We start from the raw sequence: 12,999 nt of genomic DNA, 5'->3' as shown, positions 1-12,999 counted from the left end.
TGGCTACATCTCTGATACTTCATTTCCAACCACGGCTGCCAACCAACTTAGGAAGGGGGATGGCCAGTGGCTGACATCCTGACTAAACATGCTCGAGGAAGTCCTACTGAAATGTAGTAGTCCTTCACAGTAACTCCCAAGTTGTACTATGTAGTAATTTAATCAGGAAGTCAGCCAGTGTGCCTTACCTGTTGACATCATCACAGGTGCAGTTTATAGCAAATAGATGCTTCAGGAGCAAATAGACATGTGGGAGGGTGGGGGTGAAATTCTGCTGGAGCAAAGTGTTAATCCTCCCCCACCCCCAAATGCCATGATTTCAAACGGATCAGAGCCCTCCCACCATGACTGAAACACAAGCAAACATGCATAGTGCCTTCCCTTGCATTCTGCAGTGTGACATGACAAATGTATTGCATGTTCTTGGTAACAATTCCCTGCTGTCTGTGCTGTGTAAGAGAGCCATACTGGTACTCTCATGTGATCGCATGTTGGGTGCCATGAATAACAGAAGCAGTGTGCAGTGTGCAATCATGCAAGAGTCAGCAGTACCAGTACTACCCTCTTGCACAGCAGCATCATTGGGTGATGAGGAGGCCCACAGCAACACAGGTGGGTATACACTGCAAGTATTACACTACAGGACATGCCAGCCATTATTTTTAATATGTCGCAAGCAAGCCATGTTGGAGGCATGTAGGATGAAATGTGGCACTGAAACGGAAAACAGCAAATCTGTATATTGTCTCTGGCTTTTCCTTAATAATGCCCATAATTTTCTTTTCCTGAACTTCATTTCCTGTCTGCTGAGAAAATGAAGCTACCGTATATATTTTTTTCTTTAACAAACTCATTTTTTTTAAGTTGTGATATTTCACACTCATCACAACAAGCACAGGCTCGTGGGCTTGTACCTTTGTATGACACAATTTTCCAGATGCTGCTTCCAAAGGTTTACACCTGATTAGATCCTCTTTCCCATGGTTGTGGCAGTGAATTATGGTCAGCTATTCATCTCCACTTTCCCCAAGATATTTGAAAAAACGGTTTGGGAAAGTCTAAGGCACATCATGTATAGCATAACAAATACAGCAGGGCTGCTGAATTTGTAATGTTGTATAATAGGTTTTTTTAAAATAAAAAAATCAATATTGTGCGTATTAGAAATGCATTTAAAATAAGTAGTATCTTTCTTTTTCTTCCAACTTTATGGGAAGTTGGGAAAGAACCATATTCTCCCTTTGGATCATTTTGTTTAGTGGTTCTTAACACAATAATTGCCTCATGAATAAATACAACTGAAATAGCAACATTTTTCAAATGGCATAGTATAAATTATCATATCTGGAGAAAATCTGATGCCATTTCCATGCACTGAGGAAAATGGGCAGCACCTACTTTTCCCTTGAAAATCTTCTGACATCTTGAAGAGATTTTAGTATGCTTGTTGCTAAACAAGGGATAGCATTATGTTGGTTTTAAGATTCAAGAGTTTGTAAAAAGACCATTAATAAAAGAAAAGCCAGTAGAAAACATGATACACTAATTATGTTTAGAATTTTTAAACTGCTACTTTCCTCCCCCTAACTATTTTCATAGAACACATCTGCAACAGAAACTTACTAGGGCTGTCCTCATGAGCAGCCTAGCCCAGGCTAGGGAAACCAGGTTGCTCATGTAGAGCGCTGGGATCAGTGTGGATCCCGGCGCTCCTGCCCAGCCTAGCTCCACTTCTTAGATCAGCTCTTAGCTGAGGTTAAAGGCATGAGCACGCCCTTAACCCGACTGTCAGAATCGTGTGTCTTGGGCTGAATGCAGCCCGAGGAGACACAGAGACAGCTGCCTACAGCACCCATCTGATTCCCCGAGGCACCACACTTGTTGAATGGTTCCTTGTGGGATATCCAGATGCCAGGAAAACGAGTCCCAGCCTCTGTTGATCCACGTGCTGCTCCCAGCATGGATCAACCCAGCGCGGATTGTGTGGGCACGCAGCTCATGTGAAAAAGACCTGAAGATCATCAAATCATCTGGGGGAAGGTAGGTTGAAGCTGCCTTCCCCCCATCTGCCCTCTGTGAGCCAGTATCGGTTGTGAGAATGATCTGACCAAGTTTCTTACTTTTTGAAATGAATAAGCTACTGCCTGCCACATTCCTCCTCACCCCACAACAAAGCCCTTCCCTCATTTCACAATACTATGTGGTGTATCAGAGCAGCTCATCAATGAGACCACCTCATAGAGAAAATTGGCACAGGTTGGGTAGGATGAGGTCCAGTGAGGGCACAGCGATGACAGAGTTCTGCCTGTGCCACTTTGCGTTCGAGGTGGGGCAACACAGTTATTCTATTGCTACTAGAAGGTAGCTGTGAAGAAGAAAGTTTGTACTGTTCTTCTTAAGGTAGGCATAATAGTGGAAATTTGGATGGACCATCTTGAAAATTGAGAATTTTCCCAATATATATATATGGTACTTATGAGGTAAAATTTTACTAAATAAAATCAGCCCAGTGATGAGACACACTGGTGAGAGCATGTCGAGAGAAGCCCAGCATTCTTAATTGTTTTAGAGATAAATTATGTAGTGAAGCTTAAGCCATAGGTATTATGTTAACTATATGGAAATAGAATATGATGAATTCATTCTCAAAACAAGTTGTTCTAGTAAGAACTAATCTGCCTATTTTCCTTTCATTGTCTCTACAACTGGACTAAATTTGGTTCAAATGGAGGTCCACAAGTTAGATTTTTTTGTGCCTCAAATGTTCATGTGTCCTCGATCTTGGATTGGGGTGGATGGCATCATTACAAACTACACCATTAAGGTGTCTCTGTGTGTCACTCACTACAACTTTACCAAATTTGGTTCAAATCAGTTAGACAGTCCTCAAGTTAGTGCACATGCTCCTCAAAAGTTCACATATCTGCCATCTTGGATTGGGTGGATGACATCATTAAAAATTACACCACTGGGGCATCCCTATGTGTCCATACAGCTGTAGCAAATTTGGTTCAAATTGGTTAAGCAGTTCACAAGTTAGCCCATTTGCGCCTCAAAGGTTTATGCGTCTGCCATCTTGAATTGGGGTGGATGACATCATCACAAACTATACTATTGAAATGTCCCTATGTGCCACTCAGTACAGCTGCACCTCATTTGGTTCAAATCAGTTAGACAGTCCATAAGTTAGTGCACTTGCACCTCAAATGTTCATGCACTTGCCATCTTGGATCAGGGTGGATGACATCACCACAAACTACACCATTGGGGAATCTCTATGTGTCCCTACAGCTGTAGCACATTTGGTTCAAATTGGTCAAATGGTTCAGAAGTTAGCCCACTTGCTCCTCAAAAGTTTACACATCCACCATCTTGAATTGGGGTAGATAATATAATCACAAACTATATCAAACCAATAACGTAAAGGATATGAATTGTGATATGTACAAATAAACCAACAGATCCTAAAATGTAACAAAAACAAAAATACAACTAAATATATAAATATAAATTATATCCAAGGTATATAATATGTGTATAATAATATGAATAATTCATGTGAGTAAATAAGACATAACATCCAATCAACAATAGAAATATTAATGTAGAACAGTATAATATATGCTGATGATACTCAGCTTTTTCTCTCTACTCCTGGCCAAACAGGTGATGCCATCCATGTGCTGGTTCAGTGCCTTGAGGCTGTTAGGACCTCGATGGGCCAAAACAAGCTCAGGCTTAATTCCTCCGAGACCTAGTTGCTCTTGTTCAGTTTGTGATCTGGCCAATTGCCATGTGTGAGTTTAAATCTCTTGACAGGGTTGCACTTCCCTTGAGAGAGACGGCTCATGATCTGGGGGTCCTTCTGGACTCACGGCTCCTGCTTGAACATCAAGTGGAGGCCATGACCAGTGGTGCCTTTGCTCAGCTTCTGATGGTATGCCAGTTACAGCCTTTTCTCAACTGGCAGGCCTTGGCAACAGTAACTCATGCCTTTTTTAACCTCTTGTTTGGATTACTGTAGTGCATTCTACCTAGAGTTGGCTTTGAAAATGATTCAGACGGTTCAACTAGTCCAGAATGCAGTGGCCTGCCTCCTCATGGGTGGCCGTAGTTTTGATAGTCACATCTCTTTTATGGTCACTGCACTGATTGCCTGTTCACTTCCGGGTCCAATTCAAAGTGCTGGTTCTCACCTACAAAACCCTTATGGACTTAGCGCCTGTAGATCTCCGGGATCGCCTCTCTCGGCTGGTTGTATCCTGTCTTGTGAGGTCTTCTCAGCTGGCCCTCCTGAGTGTCCTGAGCCCTGGTCTTGTGAGTGGTGCCTGGGCCCATAGAAAGGCCTTCTCTGTGGCTGCCCCTCTTCTCTGGAACACTCTTCCCCCCTCCCCGAGATTCATTCAGCCCCCTCCCTAGCTGCTTTTAAGGCCCTTCTTAATACCTACCTTTTTTGCCAGGCGTTTACCCTTTAATTTTTTTTAATTGTAATTGGTATTGATGTTGTTCACCACCTAGAGCCTTTGGAGGAGGTGGTATATAATAACATTTTAATAAATAAATAAATAAATAAATTTCTGAAACACAACAGCTTTCTGGTAATGTTTGTTGTTGCGATAGACATTTTTTCTTATAAAGAACAATTTAAACTTTTATGAGCACTTGAAAAAGTCTATCAAAACAGCAAACGTTTCTGGAAAGCTGTTGTGTTTACACACTTAGGAAATATTATACTGTTCTATTGTTCTGTGTTCATATTTCTATTGTTGATTGGATGTTATGTCTTATTTAATTATTTATTTTACATTTTATATCCCGCTCTTTCTCCAAGGAGCCCAGAGCGGTGTACTACATACTTAGGTTTCTCCTTACAACAACCCTGTGAAGCAGGTTAGGCTGAGAGAGAAGTGACTGACCCAGAGTCACCCAGCAAGTATCATGGCTGAATGGGGATTTGAACTCGGGTCTCCCCGGTCCTAGTCCAGCACTCTAACCACTACACCATGCTGGAATTATTCATATTATTATACACATATGTTTGTTTCACCTTGAATATAATTTGTATTTATATATTTAGTTGTATTTTTGTTTCTTGTTGTTATCGGATCTGTTGGTTTATTTTTAAGTATCACCACAAACTATACCATTGAGGTATCCCGGTGTATCACTCACTTCAACTGTACCTTATTTTGCTCAAATCGGTTAGACAGTCTACAAGTTAGCCCACTTGTGCCTCAAACATTCACACATTTGCCATCTTGAATCAAGGTGAATGACATCATCACAAACTATGCCACTGAGGTTTTCCCATGTGCCCCTACAGCTGTAGCAAATTAGGTTCAAATCGGTTATGCAGTTCACAAGTTAGCCCACTTGCACCTCAAATGTTTATGTGTCCACCATCTTGAATTGGGGTGGATGACATCATCACAAACTACACCATTGAGGTGTCCCTGTGTGTCATTCACTACAACTGTACCTCATTTTGTGCTAATCATTTAGATAGTCCACAAATTAGTTCACTTGCACCTTAAACGTTCACATGCCAGCCATCTTAAATCGGACTGAATTACATCATCACAAACTACACCATTGGAGCATCCTTATGTGTCCTTACAGCTGTAGCAAATTTGGTTCAAATTGGTTAGGTGGTTCACAAGTTAGCTCACTTGCGCCTCAAAAGTTTACGTATCCGCCATCTTGAAATTTCATGGATTGTATCATCACAAACTATGGCATTGAGGGGTCTCTATGAGTCCCTACAGGCGTATCCAATTTGGTTCACATTGGTCCAAGTGTTGTGAAGTTGATGAGGGTGGGGACGCACACACGGACACAGGGAATGCTGGATGATCTCATAAGCCTACTGGAAAGTAGGCTAAAAATAGAAGATGGAGGAAATATTGCTGCAAATGAAACTTCTGCTTTAGAGCAAGTTAAAACATTATTCCTAGACCTACATAAATAATTTAAAACAAGTATATGATATAAATTTAAACAGAATTAAGAAAAGTGAAAACAGGTTTTCTACAGTAGGCAACAAGTAGTCTAAGTAGAACTAATGGAGTCCACTTGCAGCATCTCACCTGAATGCACCCTTACCATGTGCTGTGAATTTGGTGTTTATGCAACTGTCATGAGTTATAAAGGGGAGTTGCCTATATTTTGAGAGCTTGCCATCTTCAACCAACAGAGCAGACTGGCAAAAAGCATATACCCCCATCAGGATTCCTTAATTCCACCCCCAGTGCCGTGAATTTAGTTTTACTGTCAATGAAAAAGGTATCAGAAGGGACTCATGGATACATGAGACACACATATGGTGATCACATAAACCTTCCCTTCAGAAATTAGGCTAATAATCCTTGTTGTTCCTAATCTCAAAGTGTATTATATGCCATTTTTAGAGATTATTTAATGTTTATGTTTGCTTTGTCCGTTACTCTTAGAAGATTGCATTAATTGTCCAATTAATTCAGCACTTTCATCTCATCTTTCAGTACTTTCATCTCAGCTATTATTTTCTTCTCTTCTGACAAAATTGTTCACAACCTGTTTATACCTGATTGTAGCTCATATCTTTCTATTAACTCTTTGGAGTAGTAAATCATTTCTATGGGCTTTTTCAACATGTTATTTGATTTAATTTTAAATTATGAATAATTGAAAACATCCATAGATGTAGCCAATGTTAGGCCTTTATTAATAACTGTGCCCTGTTTCCCTCCCCTCTAATAAACAAATATGCATAAAGTATATTTGTCACATGAAGAATGCACTGAAGTGAAATCTCTGGTCTCACATGCTCTTGTGCAGCTCCCATTCTATTGTACATCCTTGCATGAGTGGATAGTGCCCTTTGGCATTGGCACCCATGGCATATGAATAAAACAGTTTTAAAAGCCATGGGCAGCATCCAGACTAAGTTAGTCATGATTAGGCCTCACTGAAATTAATGGGACTTAAATTAGTCATGACTAACTTGTCTCATTGATTACAAAAATGCTTCATCATGATTAACTAGTCTGGATGCTGCCCACTATGAAAAATATATACATCATAACTTTGTATCATTACATCTTCTATTTTTGCATTGTTAATTGTAACAGTTTATATGCCATTTTCTGTACACTGGCAATTTAACAAAGTATTATCCTCTCATACCATCATGTTTAATCTCTGTTTAAAGTCAAGCCACAGGCCTGCTGATTCATTGATATTTCATGAGACTTAAACTGGATTCAATTGTCTAAAGAATCAAACAGAGGCTTTAAAAACATAACTGAATCAACTTTTTCAATCCCATTCTGGGAATATGTACAGACTTACAATGTTTTCATGTCATGCAGACGTGATGTTTTCATGTCATGTTCTTGGGGGAAAATCACAGGGTGGTGTTGCGGAGGAAGTGTTTTGGACATTAACACAGAATGTACAGTGCTGTGTTGACAGCCAAAGAGAAACTCAGTCTGTTCACATTTTTATTGTACATGTAAAATATGTTAAGACACCTGTGTGGTGCATGTACAGAGCTGAAGAGAGATTTTGAGAGAAAAAGGAATTAGTATAACACTGGTGATTTAAAAATACATGCTTGGCTATATTGCACAATGTATTTATGCATTTAAGATGATATAATGGGCACAGGATATGCACTTTAAATCTCACTGGTTTTATGGGAAAGCTTTAAGCATGGCTAAAACTCCCATTAAAACCAGTGGGATTCGAAAATGCTTAACTTTGGTGTGATGGGGCCCTCTCTCTTATTAGAAACATCGCTGTATGGAAATCTCAGAATTACCAGCTTGCTTCTGTTGCTTAATCTTGTGACATCATAATTTGTCTTAGGGATGTTGGAAGTTGCCTTATTCAGAGTCCGATCATTGGTCTATTCAGCCCAAGATTGTCCAGACTGACTGGCAGTGGCTTTCCAAGGTTTCAGGAAGGAATCTCTCCCAGCCCTATCTGGAGCTACCAGGAAGTGAACCTGGAACCTTCTGCATGCAAGCAGATGCTCAAGCTCCAGCCCCATTCCTTGAGGGAAATGTCTTACAGCAGACAGTGCTCACATGTCGTTTTCAATCCAAATGGAAACCAAGAAAACCTTCTAAGCAAAGGGGGCAATTCATGCTCTATTCAGCAAGACCAGCTCTCCTCCCCGAGGAAACTATTGTGTCAATAAGCATGTGCCAGGGAACCCAGGATTCAGACTTCTTAGTCATGAATTCTGTACTGTATGGACACTATTACATCCCCTCAGTGTATTTAAGGGATTTTGCCATTAGATTCATACACACAAAACCTTAGAGCCCTGAATTGCAATTCTTTTTCCAGTCTGGGAAAAGCAACTTTGAGTCAAGAAATTTTTGAACAAATAAAGCAGCTCGAAGAGGGGTTGACTTTTAGCATTGGTGGCACAGGGCAGAGGTGCCTAACCCTTTCCTGAGGGCTGTTGGGTGTGTGGACTGCGTGCTCCAGAATCAGAAATTCCTGTGCACAGCTGATCCACCACCTTCTTTGACATCCCTCCTTCAACAATACACTGCTCACACAAGGAGACCACTGGTGTGTACAGTTGAATGCACAAGAGAACAGGCACAGAATAGTATACAAACCATTTTTCCACCTGCTGCTTAATCAGAGAATTGCAACTATATCCGGCATTTTGGAACCATCATATATTTTCAGTTATTGGAACTCTGCACTATAATGACACTTTTTCTTGCCAATGCCCCTATCCAATTGTTTACTGTTTTTTCCTCAAAGGCTAACATCCCTAGCCATGATACAGTTAAGTTTTAAAATATAAACAGTGATATGTTTAAAGAAGATTAGGCTCTTGCCCAAATGTGGTTGGTTTCTATATTGCTAGTTATTTGAGATTTGCACTCCAGATATATTTTTTTTCTGGTCATTTCTTTTTTCTGTTTAGTTGCTCCTTGCTCCTTCACAGCTGCTGGGAGAACAAAGTTACCCAGTTCTGTCTGTTAAAAAATAAAGAATCCATGAACTTTTTGACATTCTTCACCATTAGCGGATAGGTTTAGGAAGCTGAGGGATTTTATTATGGCACTCAGTGTTTAGATGGGAGTGAGGAGAGGATTGATTGCTACCTTTAAGTCAGAGCTTAGACCTACTCTGTGTTCCATAATGAGGTGGTAGAATTGTGAGGTAGTACAGTGAATTGTACCACTTCAGCCTGGTGGGATGCCATTTTTCAGTACTCATCCATGTAAAATAAATCATAGAGTCTAGCATATTCCAAACTGGCAGCTAGCTAAGTGATATACTGCCTCCTACAGAAACAGATCAGCAACAGGCTGTGGAGAATTTGAAATGGCTCTGCAGCCAGCATTTCAATTCTGCAAAAATGCTTCTCAGCTGAAGTTAATGTTCTGGCTCAAAGTTTCAGTCTGTTATCCAAACGCAAAGTGCTGAGGAGCACAGAATATATATTAATGTTCTACACAGCTGAATACTTGTTCTGCACCAAATAAATACAGAATTGAAATGAAGACACTTAATTAAATAATAAGTCTTTCATTGTATAATGTTTGCCTTTTTTCACTAGACCACATTGATCTCTGCAAACTGATTTCAAAACCAAAACTGGCTTCAGTTTAAACATGGATTTATTATCTTCTTTTCTGTGCAAATTAATGGTACAGTTATGTGGTTCAAATGTTCATAGGAATCATTGCAGCTGGATACATACTTCTTTGGATAAACAAGCAGAAAGCTGTACAAATCCATACATAGGTGTGTGTTTTTAAAAATCCCTACTCTTAAACCATTCTTCTTCCCATGTATAAGCTTCTTATATACACCATTCATCTTGCTAGAAGCACTGGCCGGTAGGGCTGTCCTTAGGGCATGGCAAGCAGGGCGACTAGGAGCATAAGAACAGCCTTCAACCAGTTAGCAATCCACACATGTACTTGTCCCTTTATCCCATGACTGCTAAGTTTCCTCAGGTGTCTCTGATGAGGAACTTTGTTGAAAGCTTTTTGGAAGTCCGGGTATACTATGTCAACTGGATCACCCTTATCCACACACTTGTTGACACTCTCAAAGAACTCCAAAAGGTTGGTGAGGCAAGATTTACCTTTGCGGAAGCCATGCTGGTTCTCTCCCAGCAGGGCCTGTTCTTCTATGTGCTTTCCAATTTTATCCTTGAGGATGTTTTCCATCAATTTGCCTGGAACAGACGTTAAGCTGGCCAACCTGTAATTTCCCGGATCGCCTCTGGATCCCTTTTTGAAAATCAGTGTTACATTTGCTACTTTCCAGTCCTCTGGTACAGAGACCGATTGCAGGGATAAGTTATATATTTTAGCAAGGAGGGCAGCAATTTCACATTTGAGTTCGAGGACTCTTGATTGGATAACATCTGGCCCTGGTGATTTGTTAGTTTTCAATTTTTCCAGACAGTTTAGAACATCATCTCTTGTCACTTCCATCTGAGTCAGTTCTTTAGCCTCCATCCCCAAAAAGCCTGGTTCAGGAACAGGTATATGCTCAATATCCTCTGCTGTGAAGACGGATGCAAAGAACTCATTTAGCTTCTCTGCAACCTCCATATCTTGTCCTGGGCCCCACTCTTTTTACGCCCATTAGAATTAACTGGAATGGGGCCCTGCACTGCCTGATTTTCCCTGGGCCCCACACCCCGCCAGGGCTCTCTAAGCATGGCCCTGCTGGGCAGGATGCGAACACTGGGTCAAACTACACATTAGGCTTGTTCTCTTGACCAGCAATACGGTAGGACAAGTGTCCTACCCAAATTCAGGATCTGTATGGGCTCCTGTTTTGTAGTTGTGGGCTCATAAGAAGCAAGGCTGGAGGCAGGGGGAATGATAATTTGTGGGACTCGCTCTGAGTAGGAAAGTTCCATCCTACCCAGCAGCTGTACCCAGCTGTTTAACGAGGTAGGAAGAAATGTCCTCCTACCCAGCAGGATTTTTGCAGAGTTTTACTTTCCGCACCTCCTACCTTGTTTTTTTACAAGCACATGATCAAAAAACGGTAGTGAACAGAGCCCCTGAACTTATCCTACTCAAATAATGATCATGTGAACTAGGCAAACACTTTAAGTACATGTTTACCAAATTGGAACCCTCCGCAGATTGGGGCTAGAGGTAGACAGCTTTAACCCTACCCCTTAACAAAGAACTGATTCAGATCAGCCCCTTGTTAGCTATTTTCAAAGGGAGAAAAAGTTCTCATTGGCACAAGTGAGAGGATTTTATTTTCTTCACATGCAGTGTACACGAGGTGGAATCCAGGGCCATAGTTGAGGAGTCTGTGGTGGAGTTAGGCTTAAAGCACCCCCCCACCCATCCAGTGTTACCTCTAACAGGAATCCCCAGATGTTGTTGACTACAACTCCCATAATCCTCAGCCACTGCAGCAGGGGATGCTGCGAGTTGTAGTGAACAACATCTGGGAATCTTTGTCAGAGGGAACACTGCCCCCATCCCCATGGTTCCCATCTGGTGGCTTTTTAACTTGAAAAATACAAGCACCGACTTGCAAAGTACATGCTTAAATAATAAGGTCATTCTCACAACTTAATAGCTTAATATTTTAATTGTCATTTTTATTGTATGTTTTTAACTTTTGTAAACCGCCTTGGGGTTGTTTTTAATGAAAGGCGGTATAGAAATTCAACAATAAATAAAAATAAATAAACTAGCACTTCCAGGGTGGCAAAGTGTGCCATCAAGTCGATGTTGACTCCTGGTGCCCACAAAGCCCTGTGGTTTTCTTTGGTAGAATAGAGAAGGGGTTTACCATTGCCTCCTCCCACGCAGTATGAGATGATGCCTTTCAGCATCTTCCTATATTGCTGCTGCCCAATATAGTACCAGCGGGGATTTGAACCAGCAACCTTCTGCTTGTTAGTCAAGCATTTCCCCACTGCACCACTTAAGGTGAGGCAGTAAATGTACCTCCACAGGCTTGCGTGGAGCCATGGGACTGCTACCTTCTCTGTTGCCCCAGACCATGGCAACCCAAGATTTAGACCTTGGTCTTTACCAAGGTTAGTAGAAATAAGCCCCATTCTTCTGAACAGCTTTGATCGTGTGCATGCTTGGGCTGTTCGCAGCAGCTCCTGGCAGCCTGGCATGATCTCCACCAGGAAGTGCTGCATATAGAGTGGCCAGAAAGCCAGGAGCTGCTGCACTGATGGGGGCAGCCTCTCCACTGCCCATGCAATCCATTGTGGGATACTGGAGGACTTCCTCCTCCAGATCCCTGCTCAGGGCATTGCTACCACAATGTTCCTGTGGGCATGGGAAAGCGGCAACCACAGAAGTGGGCTTGGATTGTCTGGGTGTGAGTGGGTAGGATCCTACCTTCCCGCCAGCCAACTCAAGTTTAGTCGTGTGCACAGTTTCAATGTGTCATTTGACCCTTATTCCATGGGTCCAAGGTGTCTTTTTAAATAAATAAATAAATAAATAAATTGCTAAACAGCAGCTTTCAATTCCATATAGAAAACTATGGTTAAAACTGTGGCATATTTCAAGAGCCAATTATGATTTTATGTAGCAACAGCGTCAGCTGTTCAAAGAAAATTCCAGTGCGGTCCTTGTATGTATGTATCTTTTTCTGTATCTTACAGGACATGTATGTGACATGCCCTGAAAGATACAGCTATACAGATGACATTCAAAGACCTGCTACATCACAATGGGTTTGTTTGTTTTGTTTGTTTCCAGCTACCAGTTCTGTATACTGTTATGAATAACTGGTACACTGTCCAGCACATTCGTCTTTAGGTCCAATCCTGTGGATTGCTATGGCAGCAAAGAAATGGTCAGGATGAAGTGCAGTGCCATAATGTGCAACAGCTTGCTAGTGTTTATTTACTTATTTTACATTTTGATACCCAGGCTTTCTCATAAATTTTCAAGGCAGCCTACAGAAAAGAAAAGAAAAAAACACTATACAGCAACTCACAATATGAAAATAATAAGTACAATAATAGCACAC

Source organism: Hemicordylus capensis, chromosome 1, assembly GCF_027244095.1.
Source record: "Hemicordylus capensis ecotype Gifberg chromosome 1, rHemCap1.1.pri, whole genome shotgun sequence".
NCBI lineage: Eukaryota > Metazoa > Chordata > Lepidosauria > Squamata > Cordylidae > Hemicordylus > Hemicordylus capensis.
This window is presented reverse-complemented; position numbering follows the sequence as displayed.